Consider the following 13,415-nt stretch of genomic DNA (forward strand, 5'->3'; position numbering starts at 1 on the left):
ACTTATTTGTTGTCAGGGAAAGAAAACCTGGTTCAAATAGGTTTATGGAAACTGGAAATTTTATTAGCTCAAATAAGTAAAGCATATTCAGAGTTAGTCCAAGCCACAGGCACTGTTTTAGGTTAGTTTTCTCTGGAAGAACATAGAAGCAGACCTAGCAGTAGACACAGATTTGGGTGCATGCTACTTGTGATATGATCTCTGGGGCACCACTGGTAGAGTGGGGAATGAGGTAGGCAGGAGAAGGAAGCCCATAAAGGATGAAATAATGAGTGTGTTATCTCTGTGGGCAACACAGATACCCTCTGGGACACAGTATAGTCTATACCTGCGAGCTGTTCTACCTAAGAGGGGAAGAAGCTAGCATATTCCTGCCCAACTTTTCTATTATTGGTTGAGAGCTCACAGGCACATTGACTTTCAGGCACTTCTGTCTGCTACAATTACAGGCTGAAGATGCTTTTATGACCAGGGAAGGTGCAGAGACAGTTACAGTTTCCTGTAGTTGGAAGTTATAAGCATGCACAGGGTGTGCACATGAAAGGGTGTATGAAATGGGGAAACACTGAGCCTCACCTACAGTCCACTGTTGCACTACTTAGACTTGCTCTGTCCTCACATTAACATGTTCACTGTTTTATCATTGATTCCCCAAGATGGCAACTGGCTGTAACTTGAGAGAGGGAGAGAGAGAGAGAGATTAGAAAGTTAGTGAAACTAGTAGCAGTCACCTAGTTAAAGCGATATTCCAAATATAAAGGCTTACCAAACATGAACATATGGAACCCTTTCTTAATGAGAGGAAATCTTAAAGGGTGCAATAAATAATATCCTTTAACTTGAGGGGAACCTTCATATGTCCCAGAAACCTGTACCCTAAAAATATAGTGATGTAATAGGTCCCTTGATCTTTGTAGGGTTCATCAGCTACCCTCTGTTTCACAAGTGTCTTACCAGGGCATCCAGAGTACTTGTAGTTTCCCATTTAGCAGGCTGAGTGACTTAATATGAGTACTCAAGTTGTCCAGCATGTTGATTTTTGGAACATCAAGATAATGTCTAAGATGATCAAGGCCCTTTGGACTATGCTGTGACAGAGAACAGGAGAGTTAACACAGCCCTGGAGTAAGACTATGAATGTATGCATTTCACGTGCATAAGTTCATACTGGGTTTGAAAGATTTCAACTGCCAGATGTGGTTTTTGCAGGACCCGTAGTGGCATATTATGAGATATGATTGGAACAGCCACACCATCATTTTAGTGTTTGTATCAATCTAGGATTCTGCATTGTTTTTGAATTTCTATCTTGTTGGGATGGGAAATTGTTTTAGGGGCTTCTACTTGGCCTTTACTACCACAATTAACCTGACTCCATAGGTCCAGAACCTGGTGAGGGTTCTACCAGGTACTATGTATATCTTTCTTACCTCAGGATTTAAGAAAATGACTAGAGTGGATGTGTGGACACAGTAGATTCAACCTGCTCTGAAATAAATGTGAACAACAACTCCATTAACTATCTGGCCTTCATATATCCCCACCCTAGTGAGGGCTGTGCTGTCATTCTGGTATTGATAACAGCTACTACCCATTGTCCAAAAGCTCTCAAAACACTTAGATATTCATCTGTCCTCAGCGGCAGTCACTGATGAATGCTTTTATATCATGTTGGGAAAGAATTGGAGGAATCACTTTATATAGGCTTCCTATAAAACTTCAGGGTCCTTCTTCAAGGGGAACTGGTGTGCTCTTCTATTGAATGCTCTGTGTTTAAAAACTGGCTCAGGTCTGGAAACTAGATAAAGAGTGAGTATTTTTTTTTCCCTTTGTGGCTGCTTATATCAAAGTTCTGCTTGCCTGATCTTGATCTTTTTTGATTAGTTAAGTAATACCCTCACTGACTGAGCATGTCTCTTGGCTCTAGGGACACCAAGGTTTAATTAACACAACCATAAGATTCCTGTGAGTTAAGGCAGTTTGTTGTCATTTAGACCTTACTGGCCCATCATAATAGTTATGTTCACCATGCTGGCCCCAGATGGGTAAAGTGTAACACCCTGGCCTTTGATATTTCAGAATCCTAGCACTGTTACTGAATGCAACCATGGGGCAGGGTGTGTGGGGGGATATTGTTATTGAAACAAGCCCCCTCCCCTGGGGCCCCTCTGTCACTGTGGGTTCTTTGCCCACTGCCCTTAGGAAGTGTGGCTCTCAATGCCAGAATTTGGTAAAAAAGAAAGGAACTATTTATTCAAAAGATATACAGATTTAGAGTAATAGCAGAATGTCACCATTAAAATCCCAAAGTCCCTTAAAACACCCACAAACAAATACAGTCTTTACTTCACCCCTTTGCCCAGTCAGGCTGTTACAGAACAAACAAGGGGGACCTGGGACAATATACTATTATTGAAAGAGGCCCCAGGTCTGTTATGTCCGCCGCCCGAGGAAAGACGTCTCTCAATGCCAGAGATTCGTGAAAAGGAAAGGAAATGTTTATTTAATGCTATACAAACTTAAAGTAGTGACCTAATGTCTTTATCAAAAATCCTAAAGTCCCTTTTAAAACCCTCACAAACAGACACAGTTCTCCCTTCCTTCCCCCCTTCCCCAGTCCAGAGTACCATATCTCAGGAAAAAAAATAGAAGTCCATGGCTCAGGCAGTCCTCTGGTTATTCCCAGTTAGTACTCCATCTCGACTGGGAGACCTCCCTGGGTTCCCGGCACCCTCTGCTGAGTTGCCGGGATCTCTGCTAAAACCAGGTGGTGGTTCCCCCTTCTAAAGCTTCGGGGGGGGGGGGTCCCACTCAGTCTAGGCTGCGTGGTTCTCCCTCTCATGGCTGCACATGGTTCTCCTTCTCAATGGCTGCCGCCTCTTCCTACACTCTGCCTCACATGCCAGAACTCATATCCTTCCAGCTTTACTGGACTGCCATCATGAGTCTGGGCAGGTGTGTCACCTCCTGTCATGGAGCCAATCCTCTCCCAGCTCCCATGCAGGCACTGTAACTCAGGGGACCTGCCCCCCAGTTAGGTCTTCGTGGGGAAGTTGCTTCCATTCCCCTGGCTCAGAGCACGCCACAACTGTTTAACATATCTAAGTGACCAGCCAAAGGCTATAGATATGTTAAATGACCACCCCAGAGCTTAGCTGCAAGGCTGTTGCTATGCAGAACAGCTCTCAATGGCCCTGCTCCATTTGTCCCTTCCCCCATCCACACCCTGGGGGTGGGGGGGTGAAGACATCTTAAAATCTCCTAGACACCTTGAGTTCTGGACCCCATTTCAAATGCCTATTTGGGATCCCCCCTCTTGGCTGCACCCTGTAACAAGGCCACTAAGGGAAAAGAATGGGGATCTCAGGAAAAGAGAGAAGTCCATGGCTCATGTAGAATCCCGGTTCTTCCCAGTAATCCATGCTCAGCTGGCAGGCCTTCTGAGGTTCCTAGCACCATCAGCTGTGTCACCTCGATCTCTAGTTCTTAATCTAAAACCTTGTCAGCAAGGATCCTTTAACCCTTTTTCTTCCCACTTAGCTCTTGCATTGTCCTTTCGAGTAGTCCTGCATTGTCTCTCTGCATTCTTTCAAACTTCTAAGAGAGAGAGATCTGCATGGGTGCTACATCTTGCTTTCCTGCTTCCTAAGCTGCGTGGTCAAGGGAGCTGCCTTTTCACACCCCAAACTATGTGACTAGCAACAACAAGAAAAAACCAGCATGGCTACTGCACCTGGGTTTAAATCCCAGTATTAATCTTCCTCCATAACTGAATTACCAACTCCTCCCATAATCAGCTATACCTCCTGCATTTTTCCAGCCTTTCTGGGCTGCCATAGTAAATCTGGGCAGTCATGTCCCTGTGACATGGAGTGAACCATCTCCAAGCTCTCACACAGGCACTGTGACCAGGGGGACTGCCTCCCAGGTACATCACAGGTTAAAGTCACACCCATCTCCCTAGCTAGCCTGCTACTGATATGCAAAATAACCATTTTTGCATATTAGGTATGAAGCTGACCAGCTGTTGATATGCAGAATAACTCTCAATGGCCCTCCTCCTCGCCTCCCATCCCCCATGGTGTCCCACCTTGTTGTGGGGGAGATATCCTATTTTTCTATATTTCCTGAACACCCTGAGTTCTGGACCCCATTCCAAATTCTTCATTTGAGGGGCCCTGGATATACCCTGTTACACCATCTCCACCAACATTAGGGAGCCCCGTTTCAGAGCATCATTTTCTATTATCATCCCTTGTCTATGGAAGGCAACCTTCTCTGAGCCCATCAGGTGATTCTAATGCCCCCTTACTAGCTTATTACTGAAGTAGTAAAGAAACGTCCTTCAGGTCTTCCTGGGGAAAAGAATCAATTGTGGACTGAATGTATTAAATAGATTTTTAGAAACCATTGTAAAATGACCACTTCTGTATTTTTAAAAATTGTTGAAGAAACTTAACATAAGGTTTACCCTCTTAATAAATTTTGAAGTGTAGAACATCGTATTATTCACTACAGTTACTACTTTGTACAATAGATTTCTAGAGCTTAGTCATTTTGTGTAGCTAAACATTTATACTCATTGAACAACTGTCCCCTCTCCCCACACCCCAGTCCCTTGTTATTTTAGATACCTCACATAAATGGAATGCAATATTTGTTCTTCTGTAGCCAGCTTATATCATACATACAGCCTCATGTGCTCAAGGTTCATTCATGTTGTCACTTACTGAAGGATGTCCTTTTCTTAGGGTAGAATGATATTCCAATGTATGCATACACCACATTTTCTTAAACCATTCACCTATTAATGAACATTTATGTTGTTTCCATGTATTAGTCCTTGTGCAAAATGAAAACTTTCTGCACAGGAAAAGTAACAATCGAGAGAATGAAAAGACAACATACAAAATGTAAGATATTTGCAAATTCTGTATCTGATCATGTGTTAATATCCAATATATACAAGGAACTTCTATAACAATGACAAAAAACCAAATAACCCATATTAAAAATAGCTGAAGGTGAGGCCTTTTAGGACTCTCCAAGCAGGGAAGGCTGCTCTCCTCTAACACCGAGAAAGGAGCCACTTCTTGTGGCTGGAGGAGTCAGAATCATCTCTATTTCAGTTACTTCAAACTCATCTCCTCCCCTACCCTAAATTTTCCCATGCTAAGACTCAGGGCCTCATTTCTTTCCTGTCAAGTTTCTGGTTTTAGAGCAGGAGACTGGCTGGGGCTATGAATCCAGCTATTGTTGTAACACAACTCTTAACCAAATCCTGCAACTGATTTTTCGCAGTCTTCTCCCTGTCTGCAGGAAATGAGAATCTCTTTTGATAGTTGGCTTGTTTTCTTCCTTCAGTGATTTTTTGCTAATAACAGCAGCCTACTAACTTTATAATGATTGTAATTACAACACTCCTATGTCTTTCAAAGGCTAGAATATTGCATAAGCCTGAGCATTGCCTTCCTTTGTACTCTCTCCCAGTTTACCACAGGTAGTGTAGGAGGGTGCAGCCAAAGGGTCCCCAAATAGAGATTTGGAATGGGGTTCAGAACTCAAGGTGTCCAGGAAATATTAGAAAAATATATAGAATGTCCTCACCCTCCACCCCAGGGGAAGGACAAATGGAAGCAGGGCCATTGAGAGCTGTTTCCCATAGCAACAGCCTTGCAGCTACCCTCTGGTGTGGTCTTTTAACATATCTATGGCCTTTGGCTGGTTGCATGGATATGTTAAATAGCTCTGGCCAAGCTCTAAGCCAGGGAATGGAAGTAACTTTCCTAGTTACCGAGCCTGGGAGGCAACTCCCCCTGGTTACTGCGCCTGTACCTGCGTGAGAACTTGGAAGTGATTGGTTCCATAACATGGGGCCACACCTGCCCAGACCCACAATGGCAGTCCAGTAAAGCTGGAAGGCTTTGAGAGTTCTGGCATGTGAGGCCGAGTGTGGAGGAAGTCGGAAATGGGGCTGCAGAAGAAGACTGGCGCGGGATTTAAAAACCAGACTTGGCGGCCATTGAGGAGAGAACCATGCGGCTTCAGCAGAGAGGGGACTCCCGCAGCCGTGCAGACACCGTCCGGGATGCAGCCGCCTGCAGCTCCTCTACCACCCGGCTCCGAGCCCCAGCCAGCTCTGCAGCCGAGGCCGAGAGAAGGGGCACCAGTAAGTGACTCGGGAGCACCGGGTCACTGCCGGCCGCCGCAGCCACCGCCAGGCCTCCACAAGCTGCGCCCGCGCTCTCAACCTCTCTCGGGCTCAGCTAACCTTGCAGCCACCTGCTCTGGCCAGGACACAATGAGCTCCGCGGTAGCCCTCTCGGTGCTGCTGCTGACGCCGCTGCCGCTGTCGCTCTCCCAGAAAGAGGGATCCCCCCCCCGCAGCCATGGGAAGAATCACTACGCGGCTTTAGCTGGCGATCCTGGCAACACAACCAGTGGTACTGGGAACTAAGGAAGGACTGTGTGTTTGTGGGTGTTTCAAGGGACTTTGGGATTTTAACAAAGACATTAAGTCATTACTTTTAGTTTGTATAACTTGAATAAATAACTCTTTTCTTTTCACCAATCTCTAGCACGGAGAGCTATAATTCTCTGGCTTAGAGAAAGGTGAACCTAGTACAGGGGGACCCCAGGAAAAAACGGGGATTAATTCCCTAGCATTGTGGGACCCTCTTCCCTGTGGCTAATAGGGGAGGATCATGGGAAACCACATGCGCAGTAGCTTTAATGCAACTACTTGCACATACTCAGTAAAAGCCCACCACAACTAGCCAGGAAGGATCTGCTCTATAAGCATAAAGTCCCTCCAGCCCATGAGGTCAATCTCTGCTTGGAGTTGGCCTGCTCCCATGTTCTCTTCTATGAACTCTGGGTGTTCGGTTCAATTCTTTGTCCCGATCACTAAGAACCTGGTTACCTGTGCCCACCTGTGACAGTTTTTGGCGAGCCAGCCAGGAGTGAAGACACCGGAGTGGTAAGCCCCCTTTGCTGCTCTGACACCCAGGATGCCCTTTTCTGTTACCACCTATTCTATTTCGGTGAGTCTGATGTTCCCTGTTGGAAGGTCAGCCACTCCTTCAAGAGGCATAGTTGGACCTTCCATACGGGATATCAGTCACCACCCTCGCCTGCGCTATGACTTCCTTTTGCAGTCTCCTCATCAGGCCCACAGATAGTCTTTTTATGCTTTTCCTCCCCAACTGACTTCTGGTCTTTATAACTTCACTCATACCCCACTTGCCTTTTATGTATGAAGGGTTTCTGCTGTCTTTGTACTAAGATATCTACCTTGGGTCATTGACAGGCTAGCGCTAAGTACAGTTGCAGGAATGAGCCACTCCCATCTTTGCCACGTGTATACTCTCATTGTAAGCAGCAACATCACTCAGAACTGCACAACAGATGCCTGCTGGTCGCTGGTTACTAGAATGGCTGCGTAGAGCCACTCTTACCTAACTAATTGAATTTGGGAATCTAAGGTGGTTTACTTGTTCCTATAAGGGTATTTTAATTTCCCCTCTCAGTCCATTGTCCCTCTATGAGATCCGCCTCCAGTATAAAGGGTGGTATTTTAGACATCTCTGAGGTCCCTTCTGCGAGACTTCAGACGCAGGTACAATTTCTTAAAGCTCTGGAAAATTACATAGGATATTTAAGGGTCTTCTTTGTGATCTAGAAGAGTCATTTTATAATAAGATCATCTTGGTGCTCCTCTGAACGGTTTACAGGGCCAGAAATTATTTTTCCTAGTAAGACACTTCCTTTGCCCCAGATCTTAAAGCTTACAGAAAAATGAGGGTCCCCATAGATGAAGAATACAGAAATGGAAATGTACTAGGGACACACGGATAGAGTCTGGGATTGTGGGATTATAGGCAATTGCTCAAGAATGCAGGACTGGTTCCTTCCCAATAGTTAGAGACAAAAATAGACTGTGGTGATTCTCTCAAGTCTTTTAGATTCTGTCGGCCGACACTCACTAGGATTTCTTTCGCCAGAGACGTCTGGTAGTTCGGTGGGATTCCCAGGGGACGCCCTATGGCCCACTAGGAAGCTCCTGAGGCAAGAAAAGGGGGACGCCTCTGATTGCAAGGGAGTATCTCTCTCACTAGAAATCTCTTTCGCCAGAGACGTCTGGTAGTTTGGTGGGATCCCAGGGGACGCCCATGGCCCACTAGGAATCTCCTAAGGGCAGCAAAGAGAGGGACGCTCTAGTCTGCAAAGGAGTATCTTTGTGTTTCTTCTCTCTTAGGATCACTTACAGTCGAAATGGGAACCACACCTTCCATCCTTTCTAAATCACCATTGAGTTGCATTCTTAGCAATTGGGATAAATTTAACCCAGAAATTTTTTTTTTTAAAAAAGAAAGAGATTAGTTTTCTTTTGTAACACTGTTTGGCCCCAGTATAAATTAAGGGATAGAGAAATATGGCCTGAGAATGGGAGCAGGAATACTATCCTACAGCTAGATCTATTTCTGCGGAGGGAAGGCAAATGGTCTGAAGTTCCTTACGTACAGGCATTTATGGCTCTGTACCCGAGATCCCTCATTTTGCTCCAGCCCCACCCTGACAAACCCTACAGGCCCAAGTGTTGATCAATTAGAAGATACCCTCCTTAGTTCCCCACCTGTCTCTCAAGGGAGATTAAGGGAACCCCAGGTTCTGGAGTCTCTGCTCCCCTACCTTAGAGGGAGCGACCTCTCCACCATCTTATGCTATGGGCAACCTAAAGCTGCCAGCTGAGGAAAACTCAGCCCATGGGACATACTTAAATAAAATATGAAAGTATAAAAAAAAGAATAGAAGGTTGTGAATGTTGCAGAAGTCTGTACAAGTAAACGTGTTAAGAAAAAATTATGTAGTGTGTGTTAATAATAGAAGGTATAAGGCATAGAGATGCAATCTTTATAAATATCAGAAAGTGTATGAAAAAGATAAAGGGTTTTGGAATGTTTCAGAAGGTCTGTGGAAGTGAAAATTTTAAGAGCCTGGTGGATATCAGAAGGAAAAGGATTTTCCTTCACACTCTATATTTTTCTCCCTACCTGATCCCTCCAGAATTTTGGCATTCTGAAGGAATGAATGATGACATAAGGTTTCTTTGCATAAATCCAATAAGATCAGTCATTATAGTGGTTTGTTACCAAGACTTTGGCTGGAATGTCACGCCTGAAGAAGGCATGTGTGGGTTCTGGTCATTACCAGAAAGCCCTGAGGAACTAGGATTGACTTGTAAAGCTAGTGTAAGCCACAAGAAAAGCCTGGTACTTTGGTTGGTTGTGTGGTTCGTGGTAGTCTTTCCAGGGAAGGACGAAGGTTGCTTTCCTAAAAAGATGGCCAAAAAAGAACCTACAAGCACAATGGAAGCCTCAAGGATCTGAGTGAGACAACTGGTACAGACAATGCCAGATGGCAGATGTGTGGCTCTGCTTCTGTGCCCCAAGGGGTGGACTAAGAGTCAATCTAAAGGTTCCCTGTATAAGTTCCAGCAAAGCAGACTTAAAAATCATAGATAATCCAGGCTGCTCTTGGTGTGTTTATGCAAACTAACAAGCAAAATTAAAAACTGGACTCAAATGTAGTCCCTTCAATAACAGTGAGGGTAAACTTAGGGAGAAAAATCATGGTTCAAGGAAGATCACAATGCTCAGTATTGTATATCATAATGGTGCGACTAACTGACTTAAAAGTTTGTTTTCATTTCAAAGTGAAACTGGGTTTGTAATATCACCAAAGATGTTCAATTTACAGGCATAAAGGACCTGTCAAATTGCCACTATTAGATGTTCATTGTAGCAAAGGCCTTACAACTAGATGTCTTCCAAAAGACAGTCTCACAGGCACAGAGACTGGTTTGGGATTGTTGTGTGAATTAACATGTGTGTTCTTTCTGTTTTCATAGGGCATATGCCTATGACCCTCATTACCTAAGTGATTGCTTGCAATATAAACCTCATTTAAGGAGCCCATCTTCATCATCGCCCCTGAGACTCAACGGTTTGGCTGAACTAAGTGGTTGAGTTGGTAAATGGTTTGGGCAGTCTATGGACTTCACCTAGAACTGATTTTCCCTTTTCTGTCTTGATGGCTTGGATAGAAAAGGCTCAAAAATCTGAAAGGAGGGAAATCCTAACATATTCCCCTCAGCCCAAGTGAAGTGTAGTGGGCCACAAGAATTTTGGATAAGTGTAACATGCCTTGTACACTTTCCTCCTGATAAACCATTCTTTACTTAAGTCCTTGCCTTTGTCATTTAGTGATTATGATTTACTTGTTTCTTCCAACTCTTTCCAAATCTGTCACCTCCAGAATATAACCAGGATGCCAACAGTCCAGTAATGCCAGCCTTTGGACACCAAGCCTACAACTTCATGGTGACAACCAACTGACCAGGATTCTGTAAGGTCCTTCCCCTTACAAGAAGGACTCCCTCTGTGCTGCACCCCCCGCCCCCTTTCAGGGCACCCCTGACCCACGGGTAGGTAAGACAACATCCATGTCCAGCTAGAAGCAGTTACAAGAAAATGAGACCTTCGCCCATTGTCCTTTAAAAGAATTTAAAGTGGGTATATCTGAAAGGAGGGATTTGTAGGAGGGTGCAGCCAAAGGGTCCCCAAATAGAGATTTGGAATGGGGTTCAGAACTCAAGGTGTCCAGGAAATATTAGAAAAATATATAGAATGTCCTCACCCTCCACCCCAGGGGAAGGGACAAATGGAGCAGGGCCATTGAGAGCTGTTTCCCATAGCAACAGCCTTGCAGCTACCCTCTGGTGTGGTCTTTTAACATATCTATGGCCTTTGGCTGGTTGCATGGATATGTTAAATAGCTCTGGCCAAGCTCTAAGCCAGGGAAATGGAAGTAACTTTCCCTAGTTACCGAGCCTGGGAGGCAACCCCCTGGTTACTGCGCCTGTACCTGCGTGAGAACTTGGAAGTGATTGGTTCCATAACATGGGGCCACACCTGCCCAGACCCACAATGGCAGTCCAGTAAAGCTGGAAGGCTTTGAGAGTTCTGGCATGTGAGGCCGAGGTGGGAGGAGTCGGAAATGGGGCTGCAGAAGAAGACTGGCGCGGGATTTAAAAACCCAGACTTGGCGGCCATTGAGGAGAGAACCATGCGGCTTCAGCAGAGAGGGGACTCCCGCAGCCGTGCAGACACCGTCCGGGATGCAGCCGCCTGCAGCTCCTCTACCACCCGGCTCCGAGCCCCAGCCAGCTCTGCAGCCGAGGCCGAGAGAAGGGGCCACCAGTAAGTGACTCGGGAGCACCGGGTCACTGCCCGGCCGCCGCAGCCACGCCAGGCCTCCACAAGCTGCGCCCGCGTCTCACCTCTCTCGGGCTCAGCTAACCTTGCAGCCACCTGCTCTGGCCAGGACACAATGAGCTCCGCGGTAGCCCTCTCGGTGCTGCTGCTGACGCCGCTGCCGCTGTCGCTCTCCAGAAAGAGGGATCCCCCCCCCGCAGCCATGGGAAGAATCACTACGCGGCTTTAGCTGGCGATCCTGGCAACACAACCAGTGGTACTGGGAACTAAGGAAGGACTGTGTGTTTGTGGGTGTTTCAAGGGACTTTGGGATTTTAACAAAGACATTAAGTCATTACTTTTAGTTTGTATAACTTGAATAAATAACTCTTTTCTTTTTCACCAATCTCTAGCACGGAGAGCTATAATTCTCTGGCTTAGAGAAAGGTGAACCTAGTACAGGGGGACCCCAGGAAAAACGGGGATTAATTCCCTAGCATTGTGGGACCCTCTTCCCTGGTGGCTAATAGGGGAGGATCATGGGAAACCACATGCGCAGTAGCTTTAATGCAACTACTTGCACATACTCAGTAAAAGCCCACCACAACTAGCCAGGAAGGATCTGCTCTATAAGCATAAAGTCCCTCCAGCCCATGAGGTCAATCTCTGCTTGGAGTTGGCCTGCTCCCATGTTCTCTTCTATGAACTCTGGGTGTTCGGTTCAATTCTTTGTCCCGATCACTAAGAACCTGGTTACCTGTGCCCACCTGTGACAGTAGGATTCTTAACAGTCTTGATTCTGTCTCCTGCCAGGCATTCTAGTGCACAAACCAGCTTTGGAGGCCTTATTGTCAGTTAGCCAGTGAGTGAGCCAGTTTAAGAATTCTACCTTGAAGGTTTGCTTCCCAGGGTTACTCAGGCATCAGCTGTCTTAGGTTGGATTCTCCCAGAAGCAAGCTATAAGAGAAGGCTTTCTGTACTTTTGTACTTTATTTTGGAAGTAATCCCAGGAAGAGTTGGTAGGGGACTGGAAAATTGAGAGAGGAAAGGAAGTCAAATAAAGATGTGTCAACAGTTTATGTCTGTGGAAGATTAAGGCTCAATCCATTTGGGAATGTTGCAAGACAGACTCAGAGTAACAGCTCTAAAAAATGGAGGAAGCTGGGGTATTATCCTTCAATTCATTTATGGCTATTCCTAGGGGCTATGCCTTACAAGCATTGCTGACCTCCTCTGCTCTTGGGTGAACTGTGCTCCTGCAGACAGAGATAGACTTAAGGTAGAAAATTACAGGTGCTGCAGCCGTAGGTGTGCATGAGAATCATAGGTGCCAAAAAATAAATAAATTAAATAAATGAAGGCAGGGCAACAATAACATCTGTCATGCATGTTTGCAGATTCAGGGCTTAAATTATAACACAGGAAAACATATTGGATTCTATTGTCTGTGTCTGGAATGGTTCCATTCCTAGGCTCTCTGGGGGGGTCCCCTATAGCTTCAGGCTTACATGTTTAGCATACCCAGTCAAGAGGGCTTAGCAGAGAGCTTAAAACTGGTTCATTGGCTCTAAATGGTCAGACTCAGGGTAGATATTATCTCCAAGACACCCAGGATGAACACATGGGTGGAATGCATGCCTGATATAGCCTAGTCGATATGTTCCACCCCTCAGCCCTGAGGGAGTCACTTGATACTAAAGGCAGAGCATGAAAGGAGAGCAGGCTTGGGTCCCATAAGGCAAAATTTCTAAGAGAAGAGGTCTTGGGAACTAAAGAGTAAAAACAATTGTCCACTACAACCTTGTTTAATAATCTCTGAACAACATCTGTATTCTACTTACTCTTATTGGGGCTTACCTAATTAAAGTTATTAGTCAACTACTTGTCTTATCTGCTTCAAATCTTCTATGATACATTTTAGATGCTATATTACTATCAATTATGTCACCTAGGCATAGAACAATTTTTAGTAAGAATGTTTTCTATCATCGGTGAAGGTTAACATACAACATACTTAACATAGATTAGATGATCAGGTGAATTAATCAGAGCAAGGGCCCATGGTTTGGGATATCTGAGGAAATTAAAAGGAAATGAACATTTATCAAACAGCTGCTGTTTTCCGGGCTCTGTGCCAGGAAGTTTGCATTCATCATCTCT

The sequence above is a fragment of the Phyllostomus discolor genome, chromosome 2 (assembly GCF_004126475.2).
Source record: "Phyllostomus discolor isolate MPI-MPIP mPhyDis1 chromosome 2, mPhyDis1.pri.v3, whole genome shotgun sequence".
Lineage (NCBI taxonomy): Eukaryota > Metazoa > Chordata > Mammalia > Chiroptera > Phyllostomidae > Phyllostomus > Phyllostomus discolor.